This window comes from Macaca thibetana, chromosome 13 (assembly GCF_024542745.1).
Source record: "Macaca thibetana thibetana isolate TM-01 chromosome 13, ASM2454274v1, whole genome shotgun sequence".
In the NCBI taxonomy this organism is placed as follows: Eukaryota; Metazoa; Chordata; class Mammalia; order Primates; family Cercopithecidae; genus Macaca; species Macaca thibetana.
Genome location: NC_065590.1, coordinates 33,169,776 through 33,180,840, shown reverse-complemented (window position 1 = coordinate 33,180,840; position 11,065 = coordinate 33,169,776). Strand labels below are relative to the sequence as shown.

The 11,065-nt window shown below is 43.8% G+C and overlaps 1 protein-coding gene and 1 pseudogene across 1 annotated transcript in view; both read left to right on the top strand.

Annotated features, from left to right (window-relative positions):
* The first annotated feature begins 695 nt into the window (after positions 1–695).
* LOC126934400 (palmitoyltransferase ZDHHC6-like) lies at positions 696–8,309 on the top strand (annotated as a pseudogene).
* The window catches only part of DGUOK (deoxyguanosine kinase), a 74,355-nt gene continuing 69,530 nt past the window's right edge, over positions 6,241–11,065 (top strand). Inside the window, exon 1 of the mRNA XM_050754512.1 lies at positions 6,241–6,250. The gene's annotated coding sequence lies outside the window, so the exon portion shown is untranslated. The remainder of the gene's footprint in view (positions 6,251–11,065) is intronic.

The following is an 11,065-nucleotide window of genomic DNA, read 5'->3' as shown; positions in this document are numbered from 1 at the left end:
GTGCATATAAAAGTTATGTTTACACTACACTGTAGTCTGCTAACTGTGCAATAGCACTATATCTAAAAAAAATGTACATATCTTAATTGTACAATACTTTATTGCCAAGTCACAGCAAGCACGCCGGCAGGAGACACGTGGGTCCTGCACTCCGGCCTCTGGAAACCAAGATTTGCTTTCTGCTTACTCTGGACTGAGGTGTTCATGATGGAGTGAGCCAAAGAGGAGAAAATCTGTTCTGGTGAGCCCTGGCCTCTTCTAGACCCCAAGTATGCCATGGCTGAGGAGTGGGCACCAGGGACCAGACCGAGGTTGGGTTTCAAACCAAGATACTTGATTCTCCTACTTAAGATAAACAGCTTTGAGTGCTTCACAGTGAAAATGGCATAATCCATGTTAACATGTCACAACTTGAAGGCATGACAGTTAAAGAACACACTGGGACTTGTGGCACATGGAAATGTGTGCACAGAAAAGAGAAATCTCTAATTCTTTAAAAGTAGGAAGACATTCTTCCTTGCCAAAATGCATACATTCGGCTCAGTTATCAAGTTTGAAAATCTCCAAGAATTAAAGAGAGGGTCCCATCACAGCCCTTGGGGTTACAGCAATATGTTCTGCAGTGGCCCTGATTGACTCTGTATTGTGAAATCAGCCCTTACATACAACTGGAGGAAGTGTGAATTTCATCACACATTCACAACTATTACGGTTACCAAAATCATGCTTCGTTCACTCTGTTCCTCCTTTTAGCCCCTCTGGCTTGTATCCATGCTGCTTTCATTTTTATTTTGACTGTGTACACACAGCTTTGTAATCGGCTCTTCTTTGGAGGGAACACACTAAACACTGATACAAGTGCAGCCTGGAGAGATCCTCTCTCAGTTCTTCCGCCTGGATTCACTGCATTTGCTGCCTTCTTGTTTACCTTGGGATTCATTTTAGGAACAACCATAGCTATTGGGAAGTTTTTTGTTTGTTTTTACCTTACAAGTTCTGGGACAACATGTGCAGATCGTGCAGGTTTGTTACATAGGTATACACATGCCATAGTGATTTGCTGTATCTATCAACTTGTCATCTAAGTTTTAAGCCCCACATGCATTAGGTATTTGTCCTAATGCTCTCCCTCCCCTTGTCCCCCACCTCCCAACAGGCCTTGGTGTATAATGTTCCCCTTCCTGTGTCCATGTGTTCTTATTGTTCAACTCCCACTTACGAGTGAGAACATGCAGTGTTTGGTTTTCTGTTCCTCTGTTAGTTTGCTGAGGATGATGGTTTCCAGCTTCATCCATGTCCCTGCAAAGGACATGAACTCATTCTTTTTGTTATGGCTGCATAATATTCCACAGTGGATATGTGGCATATTTTCTTTACCCAGTCGATCATTGATGGGCATTTGGGTTGGTTCCATGTCTTTGCTATTGTGAATAGTGCCACAAGAAACATACATGTGCATGTGTCTTTATAGTAGAATGATTTATAATCCTTTGGGTATATACCCAGTAATGGGATGGCTGGGTCAAATGGTATTTCTGGTTCTAGATCCTTGAGGAATCACCACACTGTCTTCCACAATGGTTGAACTAATTTACACTCCCACCAGCAATGTAAAAGTGTTCCTATTTCTCCACATCCTTGCCAGCATCTGTTGTTTCCTGACTTTTTAATGATCACCATTCTAACTGGCATGAGATGGTATCTCATTGTGGTTTTGACTTGCATTTCTCTAATGACCAAGAAGTTTGTTTTTTATCCAGATGAAAATCATCCTCAGAAACAAAACTTTTAGTCAGTCATGGATTGAAGAGAAAGCCAAAGATTGAATTTAACATTATCAACTAGAGGTCTTCGTTTTTCTTTATTGATATGAGAAGTAAATGGAGGAACTTTAAACAAGTATTTGTGTGGTCAGGGGTCCCTGAAGGAGATGGCCTGGAGTGGCCAATGAGAGAAGGCTATCACCAGTACAGCTTAACACTAGAACAGTTGAAATAAAAAGCAGGTAAGAGGCTAGGCACAGTGGCTCATGCCTGTAATCCCAGCAATTTGGGAGGCCCAGGCTGGAGTGCAGTGGCACAATCATATCTCACTGCAGGCTTGAACTCCTGGGCTTAAAAGCTCTTCGTGCCTCAGCCTCCCAGGTTACTGGGACTACAGATCCACACCACTACACCCAACTAATTTTTAATTTTTTTTTTTTTTTTTTTTGTAGAGACAGGGTCTCGCTATTTTGCCCAGGCTGGTCTTGAACTCCTGGCCTCAAGCAATCCTCCCACCTCAGTCTCCCAAAGTGCTAGGATTACAGGCATGAGCCACTGGCCCTGATACAATTTTTCTAAATGTGTATATATCTTGAAAGTGTCTGGAAAGATTTAAGTTCAAAGTGGTTATCATGATGGTGGGAATTTTTTTCTACTTTGTCTTATTCCTGAAGTTTTTTGAATGAGTATTCTTTTTAGATCATATGAAAATAATTTTTATTTTGACAAAAGTAAAATGACAAATGTTTATTTTTGAAAGTTTCTGAATAAATATTTGCTATTTTCTTCCCTTGAATAAATTAAAAATCAATGACTGTCAAGTGGGAAAAAAATGTTGTTATATTGAAATGCTCAAATGCAAATCAAAACCATGAGGATGTGGGGCAACAGGAACTCTCACTCATTGCTGGTGGGAATGCCAAATGGTACAGCTACTTTGAAAGGCAATTTGGAAGTTTCTTACAAAACTAAACATATTCTTACCAGAAGATCTTGCAATTGCACTCCTTGGTATTTACCCAAATGAGTTGAGAAGTTATGCTAACACAGAAACTTGCAAAAGGATTTTTTTTTTTTTTTTTTTTTTTTTTTTTTGAGACAGAGTCTGTCTTTGTCACCCAGGCTGGAGTGCATTGGTGCGATCTGGGCTCATGGCAACTTCTGCCTCCCAGATTCAAGCAATTCTTTTGCCTCAGCCCCCTGAGTAGCTAGGACTACAGGCATGTGTCACCACACCTAGTTAATTTTGTATTTTTAGTAGAGATGGGTTTTCGCCATGTTGGCCAGGGTGGTCTCAAACTCCTAATCTCAGGTGATCTGCTTGCCTCAGCCTCCCAAAGTGCTGGGATTACAGGTGTGAGCCACTGCACCCAGCCCAAAAGGATGTTTAGAGCAACTTTATTCATAACTGCCAAAACTTGGAGGCAACTAAGCTGTCCTTGAGTAGGTGAGTGGATATGTAAACTGTAGTACATCCAAACAATGAAACATCATTCAGCACTAAAAAGAAATAAAATATCAAACCATAAAAAGACATGGAGAAAACTTAAATCCCTACTGCTAAGTAAAAGAAGTCAACCTTAAAAAGGCCACATACTGTATGATTTCAATTATATGGCATTCTGGAAAAGGCAAAACTATGGAGACAGTAAAAAGATCAATGGTTGCCAGTGGTTGTGGGGAGGAAAGGATGAATAATGGTCAGTGAAATTACTCTGTATGACACTACAGTATAAGGGTGGATACATGGCATTATACATTTGTCAAAACCCATTGAATGTACAACACCAAGAGCAAACCCTAACGCAAACTGTGAACTTTGGGTGATAATGATGTGTCAATGTAGGTTCATTGGTTGTAACAAATGAACCGTTTTGGTGTAGGACTTTGATAGTGGAGGAAGCTGAGAGTGTGTTGGTGTTGGGCGTAATGGAAACTCTCTATACTTTCTGTTCAATGTTTCTGTGAACCTAAAACTACTCTAAAAAAAAAATAGTCTGGGCTGGGCGCGGTGGCTCACGCCCGTAATCCCAGCACTTCGGGAGGCCGAGGCAGGTGGATCATGAGGTCAACAGATTGAGATCATCCTGGACAACATGGTGAAACCCTATCTCTACTAAAAACACAAGAATTAGCAGGGTGGGGCCGGGCGCGGTGGCTCAAGCCTGTAATCCCAGCACTTTGGGAGGCCGAGACGGGCGGATCACGAGGTCAGGAGATCGAGACCATCCTGGCTAACATGGTGAAACCCCGTCTCCACTAAAAAATACAAAAAACCAGCCCGGGCGACAAAAAAAAAAAAAAAAAAAAAAAAAAAAAAAAAGAAGTAGCAGGGTGGCATGCGTCTGCAGTCCCAGCTACTGAGGAGGCTGAGGCAGGAGAATCGCTTGAACCCAGGAGGTGGAGGTTGCAGTGAGCTGAGATCACACCATTGCACTCTAGCCTGGCAACAGAGCGAGACTCTATCTCAAAAAAAAAAAAAAAAAAAAAAAAAAGTCTGTTTAATTAAAACATGCTCACATACAATGTTTTTAAAATAGCCACCCATTAGGATGGCTACTTTAAAAAAATAAAAAACAACCCTAAAAATAACAAAGTGTTGGCAAGGATGTGGAGAAATTGGAATCATTGTACACCACTGTTGGTGGAAATGGAAAATGATGTGATCCCTATAGAAAACCATTTGGCACTTCATCAAAAAAGTAAAAAGAAAATTGTCAGATGGTCTAGCAATTCTGTATCTGGGTGTATACCCAGAAGAAGTAAAAGCAGGGTCTCAAAGAGCTATTTGTACATCCATGTTCATAGTGGCATTATTCACAATAGCCAAGAAGTGAAAGGACTTCGAGTGTCACTCAATAAATGAATGAATAAACAGAATGTGTTATACAGATACAATGAAATATTATTCAGCTTTAAAAAGGAAGGAGGCCGGCCGGGCGCGGTGGCTCAAGCCTGTAATCCCAGCACTTTGGGAGGCCGAGACGGGTGGATCACGAGGTCAGGAGATCGAGACCATCCTGGCTGACACGGTGAAACCCCGTCTCTACCAAAAAATACAAAAAACTAGCCGGGCGAGGTGGCGGCGCCTGTAGTCCCAGCTACTCGGGAGGCTGAGGCAGGAGAATGGCGTAAACCCGGGAGGCGGAGCTTGCAGTGAGCTGAGATCCGGCCAGTGCACTCCAGCCTGGGCGACAGAGCGAGACTCCGTCTCAAAAAAAAAAAAAATAAAAAAAAAAAAATAAAAAAAAAATAAAAAGGAAGGAGGCCACACATTGGCTCATGCCTGTAATCCCTGCACGTTGGGAGACACAGGTGGGAGGATCGCTTGAAGCCAGGAGTTCAAGACCAGCCTAGGCAACATATTGAGACGCCCCCTCCCACCGTCTCTACAAAAATTAAAATTTTTAAAAAATTAGCTGGGTGTGGTGGAACATGCCTATAGTCCTAGCTGTTTGGGAGGTTGAGGCAGGAGCATTGCTCAAGCCAAGGAGTTTGAGGCTGCAGGGAGCTATGATCACGCCACTGCACACCAGGCTGGGTGACAAAGTAAGACCCTGTCTCTGAAAAATAAAATTACATAAATACAAAGCAAGGAAATTTTGACTCATACTATAGCATGGATGAACCTTGAGGGCAAACACTGTGTGACTCCACTCTTATAAGGTACTCAGAGTTGTCAGATTCAGAGATAGAAAGCAGAAGAGAGGTTGCCAGGGGCTAGGGGAGGGCAAAGTGAGGAGTTGTTTAATGGATACAGTTTCAGTTTTGCAAGATAAAAAATTCTGGAGACTGGTTGTATAACGGTGGCTCACGCCTGTAATCCCAGCACTTTGGGAGGCCAAGGCAGGCGGATCACAAGGTCAGGAGATCGAGACCATGGTGAAACCCCGTCTCTACTAAAAAACAAAACAAAACAAAACAAAAAAAAACCCAATGTGAATATACTTAATAGTACAGGACCACTGGGCGCGGTGGTTCACACCTGTAATCCCAGCATTTTGGGAGATAGAGGCAGGTGGATCACTTGGGGTCAGGAATTTGAGACCAGCCTGGCCAACACGGTGAAACCCCATCTCTACTAAAATACAAAAATTAGCTGGGCGTGGTGGCGGGTGCCTGTAATCCCAGCTACTCAGGAGTCTGAGGCAGGAGAATCGCTTGAACCCGGGAGGCAAAGGTTGCAGTGAGCCGAGATCACGCCATTGCACTCCAGCCTGGACAGCAGGAGTGAAACACCATCTCAAAAAAAAAAAAAAAAAAAAAGTACAGAACCACGCATTTTTAAATGGTTAGTATTGTAAATTTTATATTATATGTGTTTTCCACAATTACAATTTTTTAAAAGTTAAAATGTATAAAAAGAAGTGCTCAGCCTTCCTAAGGATGTTATAAAACAGAGACTAAACAGGAAAGACATTTGATTAAACTTTAGTAAGGTAAATACTACCAGACAAAATCGAAAGGCAAATGTTTAAACTGGGGGGAAAATATTTGCAACACTTGTGTTAGGCAAAAGGCTAATAATATCACTGATATAATATACAAAGATCTCTCATAACTCAAGAAGATAAAGGTGAACAATCCAATAGGAAAAATAAATAAATAAATAAACAGTAACCAGCCATTTTCAGAGAAAGACAAATTTAAAAAAAAAAAAAAAAAAAAAAAGTTAGGCTGGACACAGTGGCTTATGCCTGTAATTCTAGCACTTCAGGGGAGCTGAGGCGGGTGGATCACCTGAGATCAGGAGTTCCAGACCAGCCTGGCCAATAGGGTGAAACTCTGTCTCTACTAAAAAACACAAAAATTAGCCAGGCATGGTGATGCACACCTGTAATCCCAGCTGTTAGGGAGGCTGAGGCATGAGAATCGCTTGAACCCAGGAGGCAGAGAGGTTACAGTGAGCCAAGATCACACCACTGCACTCCAGCCTGGGTGACAGAGGGAGACTCTGTCTCAAAAAAAAAAAAAAAAGAGAGAGAGAGAAAAGAAAAGTTAATATAGGCCAAACATGTTCATTCTCATTAGTTACCATATAATTTTACATTTTCATTTTAGGCTGGGTGCAGTGGCTCATGCTATAATTCCAACACTGTGGGAGGCTGAGGCCGTTGGATCGTTTGAGGCCAGGAGTTCGAGACCAACCTGGGCAACATGGTGAAACCCTGTCTCTAAAAAAAATAAAAGTAAAAATAAATTAGTTGGGCAGGGTGGTACACGCCTGTAATCCCAGCTACTATGGAGGCTGAGGCAGGAGAATCACCTAAGCCCAGGTCGTCAAGGCTCCAGTAAGATGTGATTGCACCACTGCACTCCAGCCTGGTCAACACAGCAAGACCCTGTCTCAATAATAATAATAATAATTTTAAAACAAGAAGATACTAAGTTTCTCCTTCCTGATTAGGAAACATTTAAAAGATGAGTAATTGCCAATGATCCACATGGTTCGTCTGGACACAAGGAGAGCCAGAGGAGCAGAGCGGCTCATTTGTACAATTGCCCACTCAAGGAAACAGCTCAAGATTTGAACACCTAGTCCGTATATTTTCCTCTTTTTTTTTTAACCATTGCATATATTACTTTTGTAGTTAGGGAAAAAAACAAACAGTTCTAAGGTGGCCAGTCATATGAAAACTGACATGTTTCTAAATGTAATAAACAAATGTAATGTACTGAAAAAAAAACCCATATTAATGCTAATTGTCTAATAACATGAAGAGGGAGGTGGCCTCATATTCTCCCAGCAGGAGTATAAACTAGTACAAATTTTTTTTTTTTTTTTTTTTTTTTTTTTGAGGCGGAGTCTTCACTCTGTCGCCCAGGCTGGAGTGCAGTGGCACCATCTCGGCTCACTGCAAGCTCCGCCTCCCGGGTTCGCGCCATTCTCCTGCCTCAGCCTCCGGAGTAGCTGGGACTACAGGCGCCCGCCACCGCGCCCGGCTAATTTTTTGTATTTTAGTAGAGACGGGGTTTCACCGTGTTAGCCAGGATGGTCTCGATCTACTGACCTCGTGATCCGCCCGCCTCGGCCTCCCAAAGTGCAGGGATTACAGGCGTGAGCCACCGCGCCCGGCCTAGTACAAATTTTTTTAAGACAACTTGGCAGGTTCCATCAATATTTCACATGTGCTTACTTAATCAAAGAATTCCACTTTAACAAATTTACCATATGAAAATACTCCCACATGTGCACAAAGGCACATTACAAACTTTTAGTAATGTTAGCAATGTTGGCATGAGTAAAAACACTGGAAATGACCCAAGAGCCCATCAATAGGATATTGGTCAAATAATTTATGGTATATATCCTACTATGTAAAACGATGTTAGAGTTTTAAAAATTACATGAACTGATTTTGAAAGACATCCGAGAGTATTATTAAGAGAACATGACAAGTTTCAGAACAGTTGTAAAAACATATGCAATGACATAATCCCATTTTTGTAAAATAATATTAAAATGTTAGAAAAAATCTGGAAAAAATATTTTTTAAATAGGTATCCTATTGCCGTTAACAGTGGTCTTCTCTGGCTTAGGTCTAAGTGGGATTAGAGGGAGCATTTGCTCTCTAAAATACACATTTTTATATTTTTTGAAATTTTGCATTGAATTTTTGAAATCAGAAAAACATGTTAAATATAAAAAATCGAGTACCTGGTGTAACCTCCCCCACCTTCTGATCTCTCCCTAAACATTTCCTCAGAGCTTCAGTTTATTCAGTTAGTCCCTGCTTTCTGGTCTCTGGGCTGTTTGGAGCCCAGATCACAACCAGTGCCTTTGTTATAGGCTTTTCATTGTTTATCGGCTGACTGTGCCAACTAAGAGGTGAATATCCATAAGGGCAAAGTGTCCCCACCTGCACCCTGACCATGGTGCTGAGTGATTAGAAGAAAGCTCACTCTGTGAAGCAACTCTTACTCTGAGAAGGAAAAGGATGCCCCCTCTAGACCCATGATCAGGTCAAGGGAGATTGGCACCCTGTTCCTGCCCTGGCCTCATTCCCACACAAGAAGAGAGAATCAGAGTGGGAGCTTATGACCCTGTCACTTAGCGTTGAGCTACCTGCCTCAGCCAGTTGGGACTGCGAGCACTCTGTCCATGCTGGAACAGCTCACACCTCATCCACTGCCACCTTGTATGCAGCACAGCTCCGGAAAGGGAGCTTCTTCCCTCTAGAATCCCCAGTGAGGGTTTTTCTAGGAACTTGAAAGGCTCAGGAAGCTTCCCACAGGGCCTGGAATTTAGACTTAGGCACTAAACACGTAGGCCAGTGATCAAACGATGAGTAAGTGAATCTCGCAATGACAACAGTGTTTCTTGTCGACAGGGAACAACTGCAGGTCCTCATGGAAAGCCTTTTTTAATCTTTCCTCTGGGCTGTCTCAGCAGAGGACACTCCTCATTCACACCTTCTCCTGCCTCAATTTTCAGTTAATGAGGAAGCCAGATCTGCACCAAGCCATTGCACCAGGCCACCCAAAACCACCTGGAAGTCCTTATGCACTTAGCAAGGATGCAATGCATGCTTCTTCTATTGAAGCGGGGGTATCCTGGGCACTGGGTGGTGAAAGTTTGAGAGACACAGGTGGCTGAGGCCCACTCCCCGAGTTTCTGTTGCAATAGGGCTAGGTGGTGCCTGAGAACCTGCATTGTGAGCACATTCCCATGTCACGCTGCCACTGCACTCTGGTGGTCCTCAACCTCTGTGTTGATGACGGAGCAGAGTCAGGGAGGCCAGTCAGGAAACTGTGCCCTACTCCAGGCCAGGTAGGACTGGAGCCTGAGGCAGCACAGGCCAGCAGGGATGGAGGGAGGACACAGAGATGAGAGGCATTTCTGATAGGGGGAGCACCAGGCTGTGGTGACCAGGTGGTTGTGGGAGCATGAGGGAGACAGAGGGTTCTAGACTGACTGGCTTCTAGCTTGAAGGGCTGAGGGGATGGACTCGGAAGCTGGCAATGCAGGAGGCACAGCAGCTTTGAGGGTAGGGAAGAAGGGCTCAGTTTTAGACAGGATGAGTTTGAAGAGCTGGAGAGTCATCTGGATTGGAATGTCCAATAGGCAATTGATCATTTTAGTCTGGATCAGGGTGAGGGAGGGGGACCATGAGAATGTGGAGTTGAAAGTCATACCGCAGAGCTGGTAGCTGATTAATGTGGGAAATGAACAAGCTACCTAGGGAGAGTACATGAATTACACAAAGAAGAGCAAGAACCAGCCAGCCATGGTGGCTCACGCCTGTAATCCCAGCACTTTGGGAGACCAAGGAGGAGGGATTGTTTGAATCCAGGAGTTCAAGAGCAAGACTCTGTCTAATAAAAAAAGAAGAAGAAGAAGAAGAAGAAGGCCAGGTACAGTGGCTCACACCTGTAGGCCAAGGCAGTCAGATCACAAGGTCAGGAGTTTGAGACCAGCCTGGCCTGTAGGAAAATCCTACAGCCTGGCCAACATGGTGAAATCCTGTCTCTACTAAAAATACAAAAACTAGCTGGGTGTGGTGGCAGGTGCCTGTAGTCCCAGCTACTCAGGAGGCTGAGGCAGGAGAATCGTTTGAACCCGGGAGGCGGAGGTTGCAGTGAGCCAAGATTGTGCCATTGCACTCCAGCCTGGGAGACAGGGCGAGACTCTGTCTCAAAAAAAAAAAAAAAAAAAAAAAAAAAAGAAGAAGAAGCTCAAGAATCACAGGACTGTGGAAAATCCTACAGGCCAGGAGTCTTGTTAGGTGTGCCGCAACCCTGAAGCAGGTCCCTCAGTCTGTAATTCTCGATATTTAGAGACTGGTAGAGGAAATCCATGAAGAACCCAAGAGAGAATGAAGCTTAAGGTGTCCTGAGACCCTCAGAGAACTCAGCTCAAGGGTTAGGAGCTTGTGCCAAGGTGCAGCAGGTGAGTAAGGCACACAGGATTTCTTTCCTGGGTACAGATGGCATTTCTCTCCAGCTTTCGTTGGTCCCAGGCTTGTGCCAGACAAGGCATAATTGCACCCATTCTGGGGACACTGCCTGGGTGTCCCAGGCAGGCCCAGGGGCGGCACGCAGCAGGGCCTGAGGAGGGAGGTGTGGATGGAGGAGGCTCACTGCCATTCTTGGTATGGTTCTCACTCCAGGAGCACAGCTGCATCTGGTCTCACTCTGGGCAACTTATAAGGCCTGCTGTGAGTTTTGTTTATGCAAGTGCAGCATAAAAGGAACAAATCTACCAGCACCGGGGCTGTTGCCACTGAGTCCTTTTGCATACATTTTTCAAATGATAATTCACTCTACCCACCCCCTTCCCTACCCCCAAGGCGATTTATTGA